A 22,764-nucleotide genomic window follows, 5' to 3' on the forward strand; every position below is an offset into this window, starting at 1 on the left:
CCCCAAAACCTGAATTGAGCACATACTGACCACCCACAGAATGCCAGGGCAGGTGGAGACATGGCCCCTGCCCTCAAGGAGAGCTCATGTGTAAGTGTGGGAGGAAGAAGGTATACGTGGGGATAATGCAGGGAAAACCAGTACCTGAGGCTTGGAAGAGGCAGGAGGGGCTCCACAAGCTGGAGTGTGTGTGTCAGGGGGTGTCTGGGAGGAGATGGGCCATCCCCTGAGCTCTGGAGACCTCCTCAATTCATTCAGTGAGAGTTCCCCAGTGTGCCTGGGGACATAGCAATGAAGACTACAGATAAAAAATTCCTGCCACCCAGGTGGGGAGAGAGACAGTAAGTAAGCCACAGAGAAGTAGAAAGCAATGAGTGCCCACGAGGGAAATCAGGCAAAGCGTGAGGTGGAGTAAGGAAGGGATTGTGATTTTAAGGTGGATGAGTGGGTTTCAGTCAAGGTCAAAGGGAGTAAGCCCTAAGGATATCTGGAGGAGGCCTTCTGGGAAAGGGGAACAGAGATGGAAAGATCTGAGCCAGGAGTGTGTCTGGTTTCTGAGAAACACAGTTGGAGGGTAGATGCTTTCTTGGCCAGGGGTTGTGATGGGGGAAGTGTCCATTTTAACATCAGTTACTCTGGGCAGCAGTACAGGTAAGCATCTGCGAACCTTCACTCAGTTCCCTGGCAGTTACCTTCGCTGCTGGAAGAATGAAGTGGTGGGGGAGGTTGGGAAGTTGCAGAGGTGAGGTGGAGGGCCAAATGCCATGGGGCTCTGAGCAGCCATTTTTCTCTTCAAGTGACACCAGTCAAAGGTTAGGGGCAGAGGAGCCATGTGCTCAGATGTTGGCTCTAAGGGTCACTCTGTATTAAGAATAGTCTATACAGAGGCACCTAGGTGAGTAAGCATCTGATTTCTGCTCAGGTCACGATCTCACAGTTTGTGAGTTGAAGCCTTGCATTGGACTCTGTGCTAACAGCTCTGAGCCTGGAACCTGCTTCAGATTGTGTCTCCCTCTCTATTTGCCCTTCCCCCACTCACGCTGTGTCTCTGTCTCCCATCTCTCTCTCAAAAAATGAATATATTTAAAAAAAATAGTCTAGAGGCACAAGGGTGGCTTAGTCGGTTGAATGCCCGACTTTGGCTCAGGTCATGATCTCATGAGCCTGGAGCCTCCTTCAGACTCTGTGTCTCCCCCTCTCTCTGCCCCTCCCATGATCGTGCTCTGCCTCTCTCTGTCTCTCAAAGTTAAATAAATATTAAGAAAAACAACTAGTTAATAGGGCCCAAGGGTGGAAGCAGGGAGACAGGTTGGTATAGCAGAGTTGATGAGTATGTGCTTAAGTTAAGAGAAACTCCCAAACCAGTTTCCAAGTGGCTGTCCGTTTTGCATTCCCACCAGCAATGAATGAGAGGGTGCTTGTTGCACATTCTTGTCAATGCTTGGTATTATCAGTCTTTTTAATTTAGTCATTGGAGTTGGTATATAGTAGTATCTCATTGTCGTTTCAATTTTTACTTCTGGATGACTAATGATGTTGGGCATCTTTTTGTGTGTTTATGGTAGAAAGTTGGCAGTGGTTCGGAGCAGGGTGGTAGCAGTACAGCTGATGGGAGGGTCTCATTCTGGATATAAGGGGTCTGGAAAGAGCAGTGGTCTGATGCACTGGAGAGGGGGCAGCCAATGGGCTCTAGAGCTGACATCTTGCCAGAGTCCTTTGGGAGAAGGAATCACCTCCGGAAAAACTGGATGTCTGCCTGAATTGTCCCCAGTATCCACTTACCCCTTTTCTCGGGTGGCAGAGCCCTGAGTTTGGCTGAGCACAGGGTTAGTCAGAATGGAGACCACACCTAGCCATGTGACTAATTTCTGGCCAATGGGATGTGGACAGAAGAGTTAGGGCAGCTCCCAGCTTTAAAGGACAGCCACACCCTTCTTTCTGTCCTGCCTGGAACCTGAAAATCACTTGTAGGCCACACCCAAGATGGTATGCTCCATCGGCCCTGGACTGCCACCTCCCCGCTTCTTGAATGAGAGGGAAATACATTTCTAGTTGGTTCCCTGCTGCTGCGGCTGCTGCTGCTGCGGCTGCTGCTTCTGCTTCTCTCGGCCTAATCTGAAGTGATAAACAGGCCAACAAGTATCTGCTCTCCAGAGCATCTTAGAGGAAGGGGTCCATAAACTTGGCCTCCAGATGGGTGAGATTTAGAGAATCAGAAGCCAAGCTGGTGAGCATTGTGGCCTGAGGCAGGACAAGAAGTGGCCTGGCTAGGAGGTTGAGGGGACCGGGAGCTGGTAGGCTGGAGCTGTAGAAGGCTTTGATCACCACTGAGATGGTGGCTGGTGTTTCTAAGCCAAGAGATCAGGACTATGTTGAATGGCCCCTGGTACCTCTGTGTAATTTAAATGTATCAGGTGGCAGCTTAAACCTCCTTTCCTTAGTCACAGGGGAATAAGCCTGGTTTAACCTTTGGAGCCCCTTTGTCCCCCTGGACCTTAGGAAATACCACTCCCGATGGCCACGTGGGTGGACAGGCTGGCAGAGGTCATTCCATAAAGTGGTCAAACTAGAAGTCCTAACCCGCCACACCTGGTTCTCTAAATGTGTTCTTGTCATTCTTAAAGTCCAACTCCCAGACCAGATGCACTGAGCTGACTATCTCCTCCCTTTGCATCTGCCCTGGCTTGGCCTGCCACTCACTGAAAAATCCCATCCTCCCTCTGAGCCTTCTCCCCGACTCTTCCTTTTTGCTCTGTGCCAGAGGAGCCAGGAGCCAAGCACGTGACCGTCCAGCAGCTGAGCCAAGCTAGATACATGGTAGAACTGCCCGAAGGGCCCTCATGCCCTCTTCTCCTTCCTGCTTCCCAGAAGCCTCCCTGATGTCAGTTATCTGAGATGTAGGACCCTAAGCTCCTGGAACACCCAGCCTCAGAGTCCTGAGAACATCTTAGTGTGCCTGAGGCCAGCCACAGAGGATTTTCTGCTCCTGGAAGTGCGAAACAGAAGTGTTGTTATTTTCATGTGAACTTCACTATGTCAGCCATGCACGGAGGCTTTGTAGGAGTATCACTGGGAAAAGATAGAGCTTTTACTTGAGGTCATTGAATGTGCCTTGAACACTGGCCAAGGGCACCTGGGTGCTGCTTCTGTTCACCGGGGAGGCGTGCAAGGCAGGCTGGGAGGAAGGAAGGAGGTTGAAAATGGGAAGTGCCGCCGTCTACCCAGGATCTGTGGATTCCTGTGATGAGTGTTGTTCCCAACCTTTCTTCCACTGCAGATGCCTCCAGAAGGCAAACTGGACTTTTTTTTTCTATGAATCAATTTGCTTCCAAGTTTGATTACCCAGAAGTCATTGTAGTCACCAGTCCATGCTCCTGGTGAGTAGGAGATGAGCAAGATTGTCACACAGATGATGTCATTCCAGCTGAAAAGGAAGAAACTGGGGCTTAACTTAGCAGTAGAGCCTCGTCTCAAGGAAATTTTAAGCTTTCACTTGGGCTTTCTGAAATACTGTAAATAGCCGAGGAATGCATACCCCCTAACCCAACTCCGGCCCGGGCTCCACCAGAGCATCAGTGCCTTGCCTCTGAGGAAAGCTTTTCAGACTGCAGGCCTCTGAGCAGATGTTTTGGGCCCTCACTTAGGGTGTCAGATCCTCCAACCATCTGTGGTGCCTTAGGTGAGTCCTGACCTGGGGCCTTGCATTCCTAGAAATTCTATCAGGTTCTTCCTACCCCTAGACATCCTGACAGTAGGAAAAGTAGGTGTGCATGTGGTTGGAGGCTCCAACCGGAGCTCAGGTTTCTTGAAGCTAATTTTATGACTAATTAAATCCAAAAAGATATGGAATATCTTAGCTCTGGCTTATAATTCTCCTCACATCTTCAGGTTTCCCAAAGGATTGTTTTTATAGAAAAGGAACAAAGCAGGCCCAGGATTTTCTCCTTCAGTGAGAGGCAGTAAGGATGCTTGGGTTTCAAGTCCCTGCCCCCCGCTTGCTGTGTGACCTTCAGCACATTACTCAACCTCTCAGAGCCTCATTTCCTTACCTGAAAAACAATGTTATAAAAATCAAACAAAAATCACATAGAGCATTTAAGGTCTCTGATGTATAGTAAGCACTCAAGCAATGGTTGCTGATGCTGTGTGTTTATTACATATAATATTCTCTGCCTTTACCTGCCTAAACCCTGCCCCCTCCAACCTTCACCTCCTAAGAGATTGACTTATGGCTCTGGAGCCTGGCCAGGAGCTCCCTCAACATGGACACGGTGCCTTCCCCACTGGACCCCGGGGCTCCTGTACGGTTGAGGGGATGTAGTCTCCTCCCTCAGTGCCAGCTCATCCCTATTCTTCTATGCCAGGCCCAGTGCCAGACTCAGCTCGATGATGAAAATGTCCAGGTTATGCCACTGTAGGGGAAGGAAAGTAATTTTCCCTCTGCCCTTCTGAGTTCTTGGCTAAGACCCCTGTAATAAAAGGTTAATAAAAGAAAAACAAACAAAAATTTATTAATATGTATACTCATGTATACATGGGAGATACCCAGGGGACAAAATGAGTAACTCAAAATGGTAGTTTTAGAATTCAGGATTAAATGCCATCCAAATTGGGAAGGGGAGGGAGGGAAGCAGGTCTCACAAGGGAGGCTAAATGATTTTTAGGGAAGTTGAATGCCCCCCCACCGCCTGGCCTGGAAGAGTCACTGAGGGGTACAGTAGTCTGTGACAGGTTGTCTGGGTGTGGTGCAGACTTTAAGTCTTCTCTCCAGTGAGGAGTTAATGTCCCCGGTTGGTGACACCCGGGAGATCTATGACAAGTGAGTTCCTTCTGGAGGATCTTTCATTAAACAGATAAAGGCAGTTCAGAGAAAGCCTCTCCCTGTCTTTTCTGGTTTTCAAATGCCTACAACTCAAAATAATCAATATACCACAGTGGCATATTTTGGGGCGGCAAATTCTGCTACCCTTCACCACAGTGGCATGAGGATTATTTTGAGCTGAAGACATTTGAGAATTAACAGCTGCAGGAAGGAGCTTTTTTTGAACTTCCTTTAGCTTCCTAAAAGCAGTCTCCCAAAAGATTTCAACTGTCATAAATCCCCTCTCCAGGAGCTTCACCACGGGGAAGATTGACTTTTATCACTAAAGACAAGAAGTCAGCACAAGTCAGCACTGGGAGAAGAAATCATCTAAACAGACATTGTCCTAAAACTATCAATTTTCCCATTCATTCTCATAAGGGCCCATTTATTTTTCCTAAAAGTCACTTGTTCCCCAGCAATGCCCCTCTGTCCCTCCCCATACCTCTGTAAGATGGGATATAAGCCTCAGATTCTAACCCGCTTCATGAGTCACATTTTTCTGTGAACTCCCTAACATAGGTAAATGAATAAAAAGCTTTCTTTTCTCTTGCTAATCAGTCTTTTGTCAGTTTAATTTACAAGTCCCTGGTTACTGAACCTAAGAGGGTAGAGGGAAAGTTTTTTCCTCCCTAACTATGAGGCTTACTGGCTAATACCTTACCCAACAGCATTGAGGTTTTCCTCCTGGAAGCTTTAAGACTGGCAAATTGAAGAAGGCGTTCAGTTCCAACAGAGCCCACAGAAAGGGCAATGGTGGCAAGACCTTTGTGAGGGTGTCCCATCCCCTCTGGTGCTCCATTTCCCAGGCTCAGAAACTCATTGCTTGTGCACCCAGAGTTTCTACAGAACGTCTCACAGGAGCCAAGCCCACAGAAACTGATAGATAGGACCAGCACAAGGCAAGCTAGGAGGTTACCAGAGGTTACTTAATGAGCACTGGACTCTGATTAGGTGGACAGGGGTCAATGGTCATGATGGCTGGAATCAGCAGGTAGCCCATTATAAAGCCACCATGTCACAAGGCCATTCCGGGACCACAGTCATCTGGAGGTGTGTCTGTTATGACCATGAATTTCTGGGCACCACTCGAGACCTAAGAATTCACCATCTCTGGCACCGGGCACCGGGCTCAGGTAGCTACAGGGTTTATCTAAGTCTCAAGGTTATTCTTCTGAGGTTCAGAGTCTGCAGGCCTCAGCTCCAGGATTACACCTGCAGAAAACGGATTGCTTTGGTGGTTCCCTCATCACTCTTAGCCCTTCTGATCTGTGGATTTCTCCGTTAAGCCTGTTAATTCTTTCAATTAGGGTACTTTGGGAACCAGGGAGCTATTTTATCTCCATACTCTGATACAGTAAATAATTTATTTTACATTTTAGCCTCAGAGGTCAATTTGATTTAGGTCTATCTGGTGAGGACATTAGAATTCCTTCTTCCTTTTAGCTAGAAAGCCTTCTATTGCTCAGTGCTTCCCTGTCAGTGTGGTAGTGGGAGACCCTCGGGTCACCCCCTGTAGACCCCACTACTCCCTGTTCTGGGCCAAAGGCGTAAGACAGTGTGTTTGGTTTAGCCCAGGCAAGCGCTCACGCTACCCCTGTGCCTCGGAGCCCTCATTTGGCTGCTGGTGGGTAGGAGTGAGCATATTGGCATGGGGGGTCAGGGTTGGGTGGCTGCACTTCCGGATCCGTGCCCACTGTGCTGACGATGTATGAACAGTGCCCTCCTTCCACTTGTGGGCCAGTTGAGCAGATTATAAGCTTACCATTGCAGAAGCCTCTGGAGAAGCAAAGGATAAGGATTCTGACCCCTATCCTTTTGATGATCAGTCCTCTTCAAATAGTTCTGTGGCCTGGGATATACTGACTGAGATAAGAGGACACAGGGGACCCCAGATGGGAATGAGGAAGCTGGACCAGGGGCTCGGGCCCAACGCCAGTATGCAGGAAAATATCGCCACGTGGCATTAAGTATGAGTGAATAAAGTGAGTCAGATTAAAGAAAAGGGGAGGAGCAGGTATTTTACATGCAGTGGTCAGGGAAGGCCTTCCTGATAAAGTGACTTTGAGCAGAGTCCTGAGGGAAGAGAAAGAGGAAGGCTCGGGTCCCAGGGGGAAGAGAGTTGTGCATAGAAGGAACAGCAAGTGCAGAGGCCCAGAGGCACAACAGGCTTGTTTAGTGACACTGAACCTGGAGGTTGGGGAGAATGAGACCGGGAGGAAGCAGCCCGAGAAGGCAGGAAGGTTCCTCCTTAAAAACTTCTATTTAAATAAAGAAAAGTACATTTATTTAATGGAGATAACTGTATTTAATGTATTTATTTGATGTCCGTTTTATGTGGTGGGAGAGCCTACCTCAGGAAACAAAGTGCTTTAACCTCAGGGTTTCTGAGCGAGGCTTGGTGAAGAGTGGAAAGCCATGGTAAGACAGTACAGGACAAATGGGGGACTTTGAGCTGTTAAAACTGCGAGAAACTTAGCAAGGCCTGTGTGTTAGGAGTCTTCTGGGTGTCCCTCTGCCTTAGACATGAGGAGGGCATCTCTCACAGGAGGATCTTAGGAGCTGCTTCAGGGAAGAAGGGTGGGGGAAGGTTGGAATGACTTTCTGCACCTGCTGTTTTCTGAATCCCTTCAGCTTAAACCACTCAATATGCCGCGGTGCTTTATTTCAAGGTAGCACGTTTGGAACCCTGTCACTATCTTGTAGTGACCCCATTGCTACTCCTATAACAGGAGTGATCGTTCAAAGTGTGTCTCCTTGCGTGAGAGATGACAGGCCTAAGGTTCTCAGAGATCACCAAGGCCTCATTTTCTCCACCTGTGAGAAGGGGATGATGACGCCTTCCTCACAGGAGGCCATGGGGTGGCATCCTCGGCTGGAGCCCAAGTTCCTGCAGGGGAACGTGGAGCGACAGGACAAGCAGGATGTCTTCTCCTGACGGGAGTGTCCCCGACAAACCAGGATGAGTCAGTCATCCTGGAGAGAGGGGCCGTTACTAACACAAAAGAATGGACCTCTGGCTAGCTAGAAGGGGGAGAACAGAAGGATGCTGGGATATCTCACTGAATCCAAGGAAGAGCAAGGCAGGTGAGCGTCAAGGGGACAGACCCAGGTGAGCGATGGCGAGAGGGCTCAGCTAACATCGTTCTGCCGGCCTGTCTCTGGTCATTAGTGTGAGCCATCACGGACAACATGTGACCAGCAGGTGAGGGACAGCCACACCCGGTGCCCCTAAAATGACCTTCTACAGTAAAAGCAACAGGACTACAGATTGATTTCACCCACCACTTCTCAGGTAAAATGTCCCTGTGGCCCACCTAACCAGAAACATACCAGGAAGGGAACCCGGTACAGTTGAGCCTGGCCATGGTGACGCTTGACAGCCACCACACACCCCGGTTCTCCCTTCGCAGGTGGCTTCATCCTGTGAGGGCTCTCCCCGTGTGTACCCCCCACCTTACATCTCCACACACCTGGCTGGAAAATGATAAGAAATCTCAAATAAGAAGGGTCACGGACAGGCAAACCCCTAAGGTACTTAACTCCAGGCCCATAAGATCCATCAATTTTCAGATATAATCAGCTATGTATTTATGAATTTTCCAAATGTATTGCAATCCAAAATATTCCCTTGACATCTTGATATCAGAGATATTTGTTAAAAACATCTTGCTGAAAAATATATGTGTTCTCATTTCAACATTCTCTGTACTGAGCACCCTAGTAAGGTAATAAGAGTAGAAATTTAAACTTGTGGTTTTTTTATGTTTTATTTATTATTGAGACAGAGAGAAACAGAGCACGAGCAGGGGAGGGTCAGAGAGAGAGGGAGACACAGAATCTGAAGCAGGCTCCAGGCTCTGAGCTAGCTGTCAACACAGAGCCCGATGCAGGGCTCAAACCCACGAACCATGAGATTGTGACCTGAGCCGAAGTCGGCCACTTAACTGACTGAGCCACCCGGGTGCCCCTAAGAGTAGGGGTTGAAAAGAACATAAGAACAGTGCAGGGAGTATCCATATGCCCTGCGGGGAACCTGTCTCCTTCACAGATTCCTAGCACCTACCACATTGCTTGGCCAGAGTAAGCTGCACACACACGTATATGTGTGTACACACTTTCATACATATGCGTATATGAAGTATAAGTTAGCCTTTCTTTTTTCTGACTTTATTGAAACAAAATTGACCTATAATGTCATATAAGCTTAATGTAATGATTTGATACACTAACTTACTGGAAAATGATGAACACAGCAGGGTTAGTTAACACTTTCCCATATATATACTTTAAATGAATGAGTTGTATTTATATTTGTAGAGTTTCCTTCCTTATAAGAATCATGAGTTCCATTTTACGGCAGTGCTAAGAGCATAAGGTTCACTTTTAAGAAAAACCCATTTTCAAGTGAGAAAAGTGGACTTGATTAAAATAAATGTACAGTGTGGCACCTGGGTAGCTCAGTCGTTTCAACTTTCAACTTCAGCTCAGGTCGTGATCTCAGTTTGTGAGTTTGAGCCCAGCGTCGGGATCTATGCTGACAGCTCAGAGCCTGGAGCCTGCTTCTGTGTCTCCCTCTCTCTCTCTCTCTCTCTGCCTCTCCCTTGCTCATACTCTCTTTGTCTCTCTCTCAAAAATAAATAAACATTGGAGCACCTTGGTGGCTCAGTCGGTTAAGTGTCCGGCTTCAGCTCAGGTCATGATCTCTTGGTTCGTGGGTTCGAGCTCCATGTCAGGCTCTGTGCAGACAGCTAGCTCGGAGCCTGGAGCCTGCTTCAGATTGTGTGTCTCCCTCTCTCTCTGACCCTCCCCTGCTCACACTGTCTCTCTCTGCCTCTCAAAAATAAATAAAAAACATTTAAAAAAATTTTTTTAAATAAACATTAAAAAAATTTTAATGTACTTAAGAGTTATATGGAAGGTGGAACGCAGGTGTAAAAACCATGAGGTATGAGAGTGAGGTTCAAGAACCGTGGGGTGTCTTGCAAGGGTGGTGGGGGAAGAGCATTGGGCATGTCTATTTCCAGGAACGGCTTCCCAGCCCTTCTATCCCAACACACCCTTGAGCACAGGAAATCAGGGGTTGAGGGTGTTGGCCAGGCCCGCTGGCAGCCTGAGCCCCGTGTTCAGGCAGCTCTGAGAGCCGCGACAAGGCAGGCAGATGTGTGCAGAGAGCAGGCTGGGCATGGATTTGAACACCCATATTGCTACCAGTAGTCCCTTCACAACAAACAATCTAGGCTTTTCTCACATGCATCTCAAAACTCATTCCCCTGTTCAAAGCTGCTTCCACATTTTTAGATATTTGTTACAGCAGCTCCCCACTCTGTGTATCAAAATCTGTCCGAGTCCGCTCAGGCTGCCATTACAAGACACCACGGATTGGGTGGCTTCAAGACCAGGAGTTTGTTTTCCCCCAGTTCTGGGGGCCGAAAGTCCCAGCTCACGGGGTTAGCCAGTTCCGTTCCTAGTGAGAGCTCTCTTCCTGGCTTCAGACAGCCACCTACTTGCTGAGTCCTCACATGGCTTTTCCTCCCTATGTGGGCAGGAAGTGATCTCTCTTCCTCTTGTAAGACCCTCAGCTCTATCAGACCAGAGCCTCAAAATTATTTAACCTTAATCACCTCTGAAAGCCCTGTCTCCAATACAGTCACATTGAGGGGTTAGGGCTTCAGCATATGAGTTGGGGGGAGGACATAATTCAGTGCATAGCATAGGGAATCCAGAAAAAAATTTTGCAGGCACCATTGGGGGTGATTTGGGTGCCAGAAACCCAGGAAACCCCTTCTTGGCTCCCCTTCCTCTCTGCTCATTCATTAGTTTAGTATCTGTGGAGTACATTGCTGGCACTTTCCTGGTTTGCATTGGCTCAGGAAACTGCTTGGAATCACACACACACACACACACACACACACACACACACACACACAGAGAACTGAGGTATTCTCACTGTAAATCCCAAATTGTAAACTGGCTTCCAGAGGCCAGGCCCCAGTCACCTGCCCTGGTCCTCAAAACTCTGTTCTCCAGAGCAGCGCCCCCTTCCCATGTCTGTCACACACTGTGCATTCACTAGATCTTTACGTCAGCTGGGTATTCGGGGATCCAAAAATACTAGAAGATGCAGCATTAGGAGCTTACAGCCATGCCATTCGCCACCAGCAGGGCTACCAGAGTCAAGCAGGAGAGGAGCTGGTGCTGAGGGAACAGGGTTCTTATTTCCTGGGCAAAGAATTAAGTCGCAGAGTACCAGCACTAGGAGGGGACCTCCAGTTTAATAGTGTTAACTCCGGGGCTTGGGAGACCAGCTTTTAATTCAAAATGGATTGGTGGGGAGGAAACATTTTCCTCTACCTTTCAAGAATTTTCTAGCAGGTTTAAGAATTAAATGGGCATGAGTCAGATTAACAGGAAAAAAAAACATTCTAATTACCTGGGCATGGAGGCCCAATAATAAAATTGAGACCTATAGAAATGACCAAGGCAGACAGCTTTTACACGTTTTAGACAATGTAATGTGTCTGTGAGGAACTGACAGGACAAAGAAAACTTATGTCCAGGAGCTTCAATTAGTAAGGAATTTCAAACAGAATTTGTGCTGAGATAGTAAATTAGTAAAGAATAACCTGGTTTGTTTGCATAGCTTGGCTCTGAATTCTTCTGGTCTCGTGTTAAGGACATCTCTCCACTCCTGGCACAGAGAGGGTATCTTTCATGTGGGAGATTTCATTTCTGCTTTCTGGAAACCAGGTGGGGTGTGGGCCAGAGCATTCTTCTCATGCTGGCTGTTTCTTAAGTAACTTTAACTTAAAATAACCAATATGCCTAAGTGGTACGTTTTGGGGCAGTCTGTCCTTGGCCTCCACAGGGTCAAGGACTTCAGTTTAAGTAAAACTATAGGGACGCCTGGGTGGCTCAGTCACCTGATTTCAGCTCAGGTCATGACCCCAGGGTGGTAGGATCAAGCCCCACATCAGGCTCTGCGCTGAGTGTGGAGCTTGCTTGGCATTCTCTCTCTCCCTCCCTCTCTCTCCTTCTCTCTCCCTCTCTTCCTGTCTCCTTCTCTCTCCCTCTCCCCCTCTCCCCTTCTCCCACACTTACATTCTTTCTCTTAAAAAAGTAAAACTATAAGACTTGGATCTAGGGCCAGGCAGAATTCTTAGACTTGACACCCAAAGCATGATTCATAGAAGAAAAAATTGATACATTAGGTTTCATCAAAATGAAAAAGGTTTTCTCTGTGAAAGAGCTCGTTAGGATGAAAAGACAAGTTACAGAGAGAAAATATTTGCAAACCACGTGTCCAGCAAAGGACTTAGTATCTAGAATATGAAAAACTCAGTTTAAAAAAAATACACTATCCAATTAGGAAGTGAGAAAAAGGCGTGAAGGGACATCTCCCCAAAGAGAGTGGAAATATACACATGAAAAGAAGTTCTCCATTAGTCAGTAGGGATGTGCAATTTAAAGCCACAGGGAGATAGTGTGCTCACCTCTCAGAATAGCCAATATAAAAAAAAATAGCAAATACTAGAGAAAATGAAGGGAAAACAGGTCACTGATATGTTGCTGGCAGGAGTATAAAATGGTATCATCACTCTGGAAAAACAGTTTGGCAGTTTCTTATAAAATTAACTATGCAATAACCATATAATCTAACATTTGTTCTCTTGGGCATTTATTTCAAAGAAATGGATACTTATGTTCACAGAACAACCTGTACTATTTTTATAGTAGCTTTATTAGTAGTAGCCAAAAACTGTATATATGAACTTAATCTTTCTAAAACCCTGAGGTACAGGGGCGCATGGGTGGCTCAGTCAGTTAAGCCTCCAACTTTGGCTCAAGTCATGATCTCACAGTTCATGAGTTTGAGCTCCACGTCGGGCTCTGTGCTGACGGCTCAGAACCTGGAGCCTGCTTCCGATTCCGTGTCTCCCTCTCTCTCTGCCCCTCCGCTGCTCATGCTCTGTCTCTCTCTGTCTCAAAAAAATAAATAAATAAAAATAAAAAAAAAACTGTAAAGAATTTAGATGACCTTTAAGATGTGAATGGTTAAATAAGCTGATATATCCACAACATGGAATAATACTCTGTGAGAAAAAGGAACAAATTATTGATACACACAGCAAGGTAAAGGGATACACACGGCACCTTCAATGAATTATGGGGATTATGCTCATTGAAAAAAGCCGCTCTGAGAAGTCCTTTAAGCGTCTGACTCTTGATTTGGGTTCAGGTCATGATCTCACCATTTTCGAGTTTGAGGTCCAAGTTGGGCTCTGGGCTGACATAGCAGAACCTTCCCCTCCCCTCCTCTCTACTTCACCCACTCGCACTGATACCCTCACTCTCTCCCTCTCTCTCAAAAATAAATAAACTTTAAAAAATGAAAAAAGCAAAAAAGCCAATCCTAACATCATTTATATGACATTCTTAAAATGAGAAACTAATACAGACAGAGAAGAGATTCATGGTTGTGGGAAGACAAGGGTATGGGTAGGTGTGAGTGTGGCTGTAAAAGAGAGGGATCCTTGTGGTGGTGGAACTATTTTGCTTCTTGACTGTATCAGTGTCAGTATCCTGTTCATGTTGTGCTCTAGTATTATAAGATGGGAGTGAGTCCCACATCAGGCTTTGTGCTGACAGGAGCCTTCCTGGGATTCTCTCTCTCCCTCTCTCTCTGCCCCTCCACCCTATGTGAGCAGACACACACACTCTCTCAAAATAAATAAACATTATGTTACCGTTGGGGGACACTGGGTAATTGGTACATGGAATTTCTCATGGGATCTATTATTTCTTATAGCTGTATGTGGAACTATCTCAAAATGTAAAATTTAATTTAAAAAGGTGATTCCAATCTCTTCTCTGTGTAGTGGCCTTGAGGCCACCTTAGAACTAGTCTTTTTTGTTCTGGGGCATAGCTTGAGGGACTCTCTTTGTTATAGAAAAGTAAGACTTGTAGGCCCTTCTTGTACCGCTGCAAGATTGGCTTCCCTCTCCTTTTCTATGCAGAGGCTGGTGGTAGATCTTTTGCAGAAGGAGTCCAAGGGCATTCTGGAATGGAAGGTAGTGGCACCCAAATCCTACTGTCTGATGTAGCTTCTGAGTGTAGCTGCCAAACCAAGGTCTGCTGGCATCAAATGACACCGAGGCCTCTGTGAAGGTCAACGGGGTCCATGGGGACTGAGGCTGGAGGACACCCTGGTCCAGCAGTGCAACTGAAAACAATGAAGATGGAGATTCTGTAATGCAGAGAGATCAACTCAGGAGCAAGAGTGTGGGCCTGCAGCAGCAGGCAAGATCTGATAGTTCGTGCAGAATTGCCTTCAACAGCAACACCAAGCAGCACTTGTAATAATTTGAGTCAGAAGCCTCTAGAGGAAGATAATGGATTTTCTGCTAATGAGGGCAAGTGAGAGCTGGGAAAATCGATTTGAAAAATCAGAGATTGTTGGGGAGAAAAATTTTCCTCCAGCCTTCAAGGTTCTTTTGGCTGGTCTAAGAAGTAAATTGACATGAGAGAGATTAACAGGAAACAATCATATTTAATTACATACATTCCAGGGCTCCCTAAGGATATGAGGCCCACAGGCAGTCAGGGAAATGTGGCTTATCTCCCATCCAGAGCTAAAGAGAAGGGGGTGGGGGGTCGGTCTCAGACTTCAAAGGGAAGGAAAACAATTCACAGAAGGTAAAAGAGAATATTTGGCAAACAAATGTTTGCTGTGCCATCCAGAAATGGTGGGACACAGAGAGGAAGTGTAACAAAGAGACTTTGCTAGGTTCCTCCCTGTCTAGCTCCCTAGTTCATATACATATACATAGTTATCTATGCGCTAGTTCCCTTCCTGGAGCAGGTCCTTCATCTACATTCTTTTAGGCCGTTAGAGGGAAAGTCAAAGTTTCTTCCTGAGCCTTCTATTTCTTAAAATTAATCAGCCTAAGAGGTGCCTAGGTGGCTCAGTAGTTAAGCCTCTGACTCTTGATTTCAGCTCAGGTCATGATCTCATGGTTTGTGAGATCCAACCCCACGTCAGGCTCTGCAGTGACAGCTAAGAGCCTGCTTGGGATTCGCTCTCTCTCCCTCTCTCTCTGCCCCTCCTTTGTTTGTACATGTTCTCTCAAAATAAATAAATAAACTTAAAAAAAAATCGGCCTAAAATATTCCACATGGCAAAGAGATACATTCAGGGGTGGGAAATTTTACTCCTTTATAAGATCAAAGAGATGTAATTATATTTGAACTTCCACTCATAAAAGATATCACCTCAGTTTAAAGAGTCTGAAATTGTACATACAAGGACAATCTCTATTCACCACAGCCCTGTGCAGCATCTCTTGAAAAATGCTCTCTCAAAGCAGAAGGCTCTCCTCACTCCATGACCATCTTTGGAGTGTTGCCTTTGTCTGTTATTTATTCTCTCTCCATCCGTTCAGAATTCCATGTGGAGTCTCTTCAAGAGCAGCCAGGGCTGCAAACAGGCATGGAATGGTTCTGGACCAGAACCTGCCATGCTTGCTGCCCCAAACATTCTATATCTTAGGTCTGTGCATTTGGAATGGTTAGGGAAGCTCTTATAGACACTGATAGCTTCATTCTAGATAGGCAAGATGTAGTAGACATGTTTGGTCTCGTGTGATGGATACCCACTCTGAGTGGTGAGTGTGTGGGGCTGTCAATCTCACAGGCATCCTGGCACTAGAAAATATGGTGTGGCAAAGCCCCGCTGTGGCCTGGACTGGGAAGGTTAGGAGCAAGGCTTTCCCTGCCACCTCTTAGGGAGCCTTGCTCCTGCTCTCCCCTCTTTGTTTCTACATGGTCTCTCTGCTCCTCGATGACCTCACCTAGGATGTGACTTTGACTTACCATTGACTGTGAGTGGGAGCAACACCAAGGAGGAGGCGCAATGCTGGGTGATCACCTGGAAACCTTCCTTCTGTGGTGGGAAGCTCATGTACATAGCTGGTTCTCTTTCTAGGATGAATAATCTGGATCGCAGGTGGTCCTGTGCCAGCTCCAGGCTGGCAGTCTCCTGTGTATATTTTGAGGGCGCTGGACACCTGACAGTTTTTCCACCTCCCTGCTCCTGAAATTCTATAAAAGAAATTAGAGTTTCTTGGGGAAGCTGAGTGGCTCCATTGGTTAGTGTCTAACTCTTCGTTTTGGCTCAGGTCATGATCTCCTAGTTTTGCGGGTTTAAGCCCCACATTTAAGACAATGTTTTGTGGAATATCTGCCCTGAATCTGCCAGAGCTGCTTGTGGTTCTCACTCTCCCTCTCTCAGCACCTCCCACCTTGCACTCTTTATGCCTCTCTCAAAATAAATAAATAAACTTTAAAAGCTATTTTTTAAAAAAAGAAAGAAAATAGAGATTCTTTTGTCAAGCCCTCGCCAAGCAAGACCTTGGGGCTGGGAAGGAGCAGAGATGGACAGACTCTGGTCCAGCCCACTAGAAAGCTAGCCCCTGAAAAGTACAATAAAAGGTAGTTTGTGATGAGCCAGAGAAGAACTATGTGTGTTGAAGAAAGGAGAGACTACAAGTGTTTCAACTGATGAGCACCATCTGAGTGTTGGGCAGTGTAGGGGCTGCTCTGCTCAGGGAGATAAGGCTAAGCTGAGTTCTTGGAAGAAGTCAAACTGGAGCCCAAGGGTTAGTTACAAGGCAGACTTAGATCTGCCTATGGAGAAAGGGGAACCCCAAAGAGGAAATGACCCCAAAGGTGTTGAACATCCAGCTTCAAAACTTTGAGTCTTCCCAGTGTCAAAGCAATTTTCAAAACTTTAGATTTAAAAACAGAATTCATTCAGATATAAAATGGACATGGGCTAAAGATTTTATTTCAAGTTTTTAATTAATGATGGAAGAGGTAAGAGGGTGAGGTTGATTCAAAGAATATTTAGAAGGCAGGGCAGGCAAGGTAGAGAGGGGAGTGGTGGGTATGGCTATAAAAAAAGCAAGATAGGGGTGTCTGGTGGCTCAGTTGGTTAAGCATCTGGCTCTGGATCTTGGCTCATGATCTCATGATTTGTAAGTTTGAGTCCTTTCTGCTCTGACAGTGAAGAGCCTGCTTGGGGTTCTCTTTGTCTCTCCCTCTCTCTCTACCCTTGCGCACGTGTGCTCTCTCTCTCTCAAAATAAATAAACAAACTTAAAAAAAAAAAAAAGCAAGATGATGGGGTGCCAGGTTGGTTCAGTCAGTTAAGCATGTGACTCTTAGTTTCGGCTCAGGTCATGATCTCATGGTCCATGAGTTTGAGACCTGAGTTGGCCCCACACTGACAGCATGGAGACTGCTTGGGATTCTCTCCCCTTCACTGCCCCTCCCCTGCTTGCTCATAAGCACACACGCATTCCCTCTCTCTCTCTCTCTCTTTCTCACACACACATTAAAGAAAAAATTTTAAAAGGCAAGATGAGGGATTTTTTTGTGCTGATGGATTTGTTCTGTGTCTTGACTGCATCAGAGTCAATATCCTGGTTGTGGCTGTCTACTCCAATTTTGCAAGATGTTACCATTGGGAGAAACTAGGTAAAGATTACATGGAAACTCTATTATTTCTTACAATTGCATGTGAATCTATAGTTGCCTCAAAATATGAACCTGGGCATTATAGACAATTTAATAAAGAAGTGTTAGAATAAGATTGCTGCATTATATATCAAAATTTGATGATGTACCATAGGGCAAAAATGGTAAACTTTGGGCTTATCTTTTCTCCTATATATAAATCATATGCATCTCTAGTGGACACAAATCTTCAGATTAACACACAAATTCACAGAATATGAGCCCTTAATTAATAGTAAGTAGCAAAGCCAAGCAATGGTATATGCTCTTTAAAAATTAATCTCTAGGGGCACCTGGGTGGCTCAGTTGGTTAAGCATCAGACTTCAGCTCAGGTCATGATCTTGCAGTACGTGAGTTCGAGCCCACATCGGGCTCTGTCCTGACAGCTCAGAGCCTGGAGCCTATTTCAGATTCTGTGTCTCCCTCTCTCTCTGCCCCTCTCCCACTCACAGTCTGTGTCTCTCTCTCTCAAAAATAAATAAACATTAAAAAAAATCTTTAAAAAATTAATCTCTAGGAGTGCCTGGTTGGCTCAGTCAGCATAGCATGTGACTCTTGATCTTAGGGTTGTGGGTTCAAGCCCCATGTTGGGTATAGAGATTACTTAAAAATAAAATGTTTAAAAGAACATGCAATCATTGGGGGGGGGATATTTACCCTCATAAGTATAGCCACTGGAACCCTGTAAATTAAACTTGCAAGTGACAGATTAGGAAGAACAAAACATTTGTAGTCATATATGAAAGTGGAAGTTCATAGAAAAATGTGAGTCAAAGAGGTGTTTAGAATTTGGGGCTTACATGTCATCCTAACAGGGGAAGGGATGAAGAGAAAGGACCTTTATGAAAAAACAAATGACTTTTAGGTAAGATAAAGAGGCCCTCAAGAAAACAGATAGGAGATGAGAGCTTTGTGACAATGTCTGTCTGGGTGATTTCTTACCCCTGATGGCGGACTCCTGGAGGAGAGGATTTATGACAGCTGGTTTTTATGGGAAAGCTCTGCTTTGAGGCAGGTAAGAGGAACTCAGAAAAGAACAAAAAAAAAACTTACAATGACATTCTAGATCCCTTCACAGTCATCTTTTTGGCTTTCTAAGGGTTTCAATATAAATTTTAACACCAAGGACACCCGGATTCCTGAAACTTCAGCCTTCCAGGACTGCCCACCTCCACTCATATTACAGGCCCACCTCTGACCCCCAAGATGTCCAACACTCCCCTCTCCCCTCCACGCACCACAGCCCCTGGGTTCTCACCCTGTTCTCTTCATCCGTTGGTAACCCTCAGCGGAAGTCCGGTGGGGCTGGTACCAACAGGCCTTCTCTCCGAACAGCTTATATGCTCAGGAAACAGCAACTGAAACACTTTTCACGCAGCCTGTCAAAAGGAAGGTAGGACCAATCCGGCAAGATCTCAGGGATTGCTCAGCTTCCACTGAGAATATCACTACACAGAAATCATTCCCTCGTTCCCCACACCTCCTTCTCCTCCTCCACCCCAGGCTGGTCCAGGAAAGTGCCCTGGATTCTCCATCCTGCCTTCCACGACTCTGGGCATCCTCCCCACTTCTTCCCAGGCTTGTCTGCTCACAGCCAGGCCTCCCAGCGCCAGCACGATGGCTTCTGGGTAGAGCGGCGAAGACCCAGCCCTGGGATCAAAGACAATCTGTTAGGGAAATTAATGTGTCCAATAACTGCTGCCTCTATTTTTATTAGAACAAACTTGCTCAGGAGTAGGGAAGCTGTCCCTGGGGACAGCTTTTCCAGACAAGCATACCATCTCCATCTTGTTTCTGAGATGAAAGTGTCCTCTTTATTAGAAAAGGAGACATTTCCACAGATGTTTTCACCCTCCAGAAGTGTCAGTTACCCCATATGTGACCCTCTTAGACTGTGGAACGAGGAGGAAGGGAGGTGGAGGTGGGTAGAAGGCTCAAGGGCTGGCCTCCCGCTGGGTGAGTCCTGAGCCACTAGGCACTCGAGGGCTCAGCCTCCTTCCCAGAATTTCCTTAGGGCCTGGTAAACAGTAGGTGCTCATTATGGAATGAATATTCAGATTTATCTGACCTGTTGTGCCCAATCCAATCCTGGATTCCCTTCCCACTCAGGTGTCTCAGCATCCACCTTATACATGGTCCTCTCAAAATAAATGACCCCTCTCTTTTGCAAGCTCCGTTGCTTATAAAATGTGCAGGGTAATGTATACGTTCATTTCTTGACTATGATGATGTAGGGGTGGAAAAAGTTTTCCTTGTATATTCATAGGGGCCCTGACTTGGTCTGAAAACTTAACTGACAAGGACAGATTAATAGGGAAAAAAGCATACAAATTTATTTAGTATAAGTTTTGTTATGACACTGGAGGCTTCATAAGGAAATGAAGACCCAAAGAAACAGACCTGAGTATTTTTTTATTCAAAAAATGTTTTAATGTTTATTTATTTGAGAGAGAGAGTGAGAGCGCAATCAGGGGAGGAGCAGAGAGAGAGGGGGAAATACAGAATCCAAAGGAGGCTCCAAGCTCTGAGCCGTCAGCACAGAGGCCAACGCGGGACAAGTTCACAAACCAAGCTCACAAACAGGGAGATCGTGACCTGAGCCAACCAACATCAGACGCTTAACCGACTGAGCCACCCAGGCGTCCCTGACCTGAGTGATTTTATAGGCAGTTTGATGGAAAGGGGGCACCCATGGAGGAATATAGTAGGTCAGAGAGAATGAGCTAAATGTAGAAAACTGGGCGAAACTTAACAAGGCCTGTGTGCTAGGATTTTTCTTGGCATTTCATTGCCTTTGGAGACAAGTATGTCCCTTTCCTCCAGCATAGGGGGGCACTCCTGACATAAGGGTTTTATGACCCGTTTCAGGGGACAAAGTTGCCATTTTTGCAAACTCCTTCAACTTAAAATATTGAATATACTGAAGTGCTATATAGAACCCAATCAATGGCTTCAGGGGGGCATAAGCAGGCAACTTACCAATTTGAACACTTTAAATATATTCAATTCATTGAATGTCAATTATACCTCAACAAACCTGTTTTTAAAAAGTAAGTACCAGAAGGATTTTCTGCATTCATTACCCACCTTTCAAGGGACCAACAACCATGACACTGCCCATTTAAATACTGTCCTAAACCCCATCCCATTGTAGCTTTCCAACTCTTTGCTATTAAATATTTTTACTTTTATGGACATAGTAGATTGTATAAATGTTTATGCATGTGGTATATAGTTTACTCAACATAATAAAATTTGCCAATCCTACTGAGAAAGTATAATTTTCAAAAAGCTAAAAAATTAATCTTGTGCAAATTTAAAAAAATGAGCCTACGTCAAACATTTAACTCATTATGAAGCAGCCAGCAAGATGGTAAGGCTAGTTTTGGGGCACCTGGGTGGCTCAGCTCAGTCAGTTGAGTGTCTAGCTTCGGCTCAGGTCATGATCTCATGGTTCGTGAGTTCAAGCCCCGCATCAGGCTCTGTGCTGACAGCTAGCTCAGAGCCTGGAGCCTGCTTTGGATTCTGTGTCTCCCTCTCTCTCTGACCCTCCCCTGCTCACACTGTCTCTCTCGGTTTCTCAAAAATAAATTAAAAATATGAAAAAAAAAAAAGTATGGTAAGTCTAGTTCAAAGAGAATTGGAGAGGCACCTGGGAGGCTCAGTAGGTTAAGGGCCGACTCTTGATTTCAGCTCAGGTCATGATCCCAGGGTTGTGGGTTATAGTCCCATGATTGAGATTCTCTCACTCTCTCCCTCTGCCCATGTATGCTTTCTCTCTCTAAAATAAGAAAGAGAGAATTGGAGAGAGTGGAGTCTTCAGAGCAGCTAAGAGAAAGAATGTTTGCAGAAGTTTACTAATTTAGATACAAAACTCGATATCATCCTATACATTCAACCAGCATGGTTCTAAAAGGAAAGATAGTAATAATGCCTTTTCCTTAGTTTCACATTTTAGAATCTTTTTCTTAACATGTCTTTGGTCATCAAAAGGTTTTGATTGTTTCTTTTTTGTTATTTTTTTATATTACAATTTTACTGATCTACCCCAAAACTTTAGTATCACTGGCTCTGTGAAATCTGTGCTTTGTTGTTGTTATGGTTGCTTTTGTTGTTGTTTTACACAAGTGCTAATTTAAGAGAAATTAAAATTCTGGGGCACCTGGGTGGCTCAGTTGGTTAAGCATCCTTCTCTTGGTTTTGGCTCAGGTCATGACCTCATGGTTCCTGACATCGAGCCCTGAGTCAGGCTCTGTGCTGCCATCACAGCTTGGGATTCTCTCCCTCTCTCTCCACACACATGTACTCTCTCTCTCTAAATAAATAAACTTAAAAAAAATTAAAATGTTTACAGAGGCATTTTTCTACTCATTCAATACAAAAATAGCTTTACTGTATCCCTTGGAAACAATGTAAGTTCTTACAACTCTGATAACCTACATTTGGGATAGAGAGAGATGAATGAGAAAATGAGGCTGCTTGGAGCAGCTGAGCCTTTTCAAGAAGCACCTTTCTAGTCTTCATCTTGATTTGTGATTTCTGGCTTACGTTAGTTCTCAGGCTGATCAAACTGACTTGGACCCTCATTTAAGGGTTTAATGGCAAAATCCTACAGGAATAGAACCTCAGAGGCTGGTGATGGGATAAGGCTGGGGAGCAAGCAGGCAGAGGGTCCAGAAAGGAAGGTGGGGTTTGGGACGTTATAATCCTGCAGAGGCCCTGGCCAGCAATCCAAGACTGCTCAGTTAAGATGGCAGAAGATGACTTTACTGAACCACAAGCATGGAGCTTTCACAGCAGCCAGTTGCGCTTAGAGAATTGAAAAGGAAAGCATTTCATTTAAGGACCTAGTCCTTCCTAGATAACTGAGGGTAGGGCCAAAAATGTCGTAACAGACCTTTCTCTACTTCGAAGTCATTGTGGCTCTGAGTGTGTGGTGTGCTGCTGGCAGAGTCCATTGGATCGATGTTTCAGCCGTCCTACATGACACATCTGCAGGTCAGTGGGGCCTTCTGGAGATGATGCTTCCAGCATAAGAGTAGCCCGTGGTGCACTTTCAGACACGACAGCAGGGCACTGGTACTGGTATTACTGGGTAAGACGATGGTGGCCTCTTACTGTTCCTCTGCTGCCCGATATGTTAGCTGCTACCCACGTGCGGCTACTGAGCACTTGAAACGTGGCTAGTTCAAGTTGAGATGGGCTTCACATGTAAAATACATGTAAAATTTCAAAGATGAGACAAAAATATATATATCTCCTCAGCAAATTGTTTTTATTTTTTTTAATGTATATTTATTTTTGAGAGAGAGAGAACGTGAGCAGG

The 22,764-nt window shown here is 45.6% G+C and overlaps 1 long non-coding RNA gene across 1 annotated transcript in view; it reads left to right on the forward strand.

Moving 5' to 3' along the window:
• LOC115289795 overlaps positions 1 to 22,764 on the forward strand; it is an 88,705-nt gene that overhangs the window by 53,632 nt on the left and 12,309 nt on the right. The window lies entirely within an intron of this gene.

Source organism: Suricata suricatta, chromosome 4 (assembly GCF_006229205.1).
Source record: "Suricata suricatta isolate VVHF042 chromosome 4, meerkat_22Aug2017_6uvM2_HiC, whole genome shotgun sequence".
NCBI classification, from domain to species: Eukaryota; Metazoa; Chordata; class Mammalia; order Carnivora; family Herpestidae; genus Suricata; species Suricata suricatta.